The sequence below is a fragment of the Boleophthalmus pectinirostris genome, unplaced genomic scaffold (genome assembly GCF_026225935.1).
Source record: "Boleophthalmus pectinirostris isolate CB_2022bp ecotype Guang Dong unplaced genomic scaffold, ASM2622593v1 HiC_scaffold_18, whole genome shotgun sequence".
Classification (NCBI taxonomy): Eukaryota; Metazoa; Chordata; class Actinopteri; order Gobiiformes; family Gobiidae; genus Boleophthalmus; species Boleophthalmus pectinirostris.
In genome coordinates this window covers 22,041,259-22,042,440 of record NW_026571133.1, presented here as the reverse complement: position 1 = coordinate 22,042,440, position 1,182 = coordinate 22,041,259, and positions in this window count along the sequence as shown.

Here is a 1,182-nt window from a genome sequence, read left to right as displayed (position 1 = left end):
TGTAGTCATTATTCATTCCATACTATTGTAGCTGCCCCGGGGCAGACTGATTGAAGTGAGGCTGCCAATCTCCGCCATTGGTCCCTCCGTCCACCACCAACACTCATGCATACACCACTTTTGTAGTACGTAATGCGGGTTGGGTCGAGTTCGGGGGGGACCACTGCTTTAACCACATCGCCCCAAACAGTGAACAGTAAACAGTGAACAATAAAATTACACTAGATTGTCGATTGGTATTGGTGCTAACTCAAGATATATTATAGTGGCATATAATAATTTCACACCACAAACATTGTGGTGAACAAGACATGAGTGATTTCCTTTTTAGAGTAGTAAATTAGACAATATGCAAAAGCTGTTAAACATATTTGCTAATGCAAGTGTGAAAAATTACTAAGACATATTCTTCTTGGTGTAGATGTTAGTTATCATCCTAATTAAATGTCCGGACAATATTGCTAAGGATAGAATCTAAGGCATGAAACAGCACTAATAAGATCAGATCAAATATGCTCATTAGTGGGGTTTAGTGGCTTTAGTGATATGTGCACATCACTAAATCCCACAAATGGGGAAATTAACATTTTATAAAGAACCCTTTTTTAATAAAAACTATTTTATTGAGACACAAAGAAGAGAAAGTCACAATCGGAAACAGACTTCATAAATTAACACATTTCCTCTAATAAATTTGTTTTGAAGCTGCATCTTACAAGCAATACAGTAAATAAAAGACAATTCAGTAAGCTCAGTAAATATAACGCTGTCTTATGAAAGACACACATTTTATACACTAAAGATTTAAATATCCCTCCACAGATGTAAATTTTATATTGTATTGTAACCCTAACCCTAGCACAATAATCTGAGACTTTTCTAAGTAATAACTAAGTAGTATAACATAAAATTTGTCTACTCCTTGTTAAAGGACATATCGATAAGTGTGTTTTGAACCCAGCATGTTTGTGTGCAAACGTTGTGATGAAGCAGTGTAGTGTTAGGAACTGTGTCTGCTCTTCTGATGATTTCCCAGAATCCCTTTTCCCTTTGAGTCACTGAACATTTATTACTTCCCTGATCCCCTCTGCCTGCTCTCTTATTTTTTCCCAGGACCGGTTCACTATTTCAAAGTAGGTCTTGATTCAGTCTCACAAAGACAAAGAGCAAATACAAGAATAA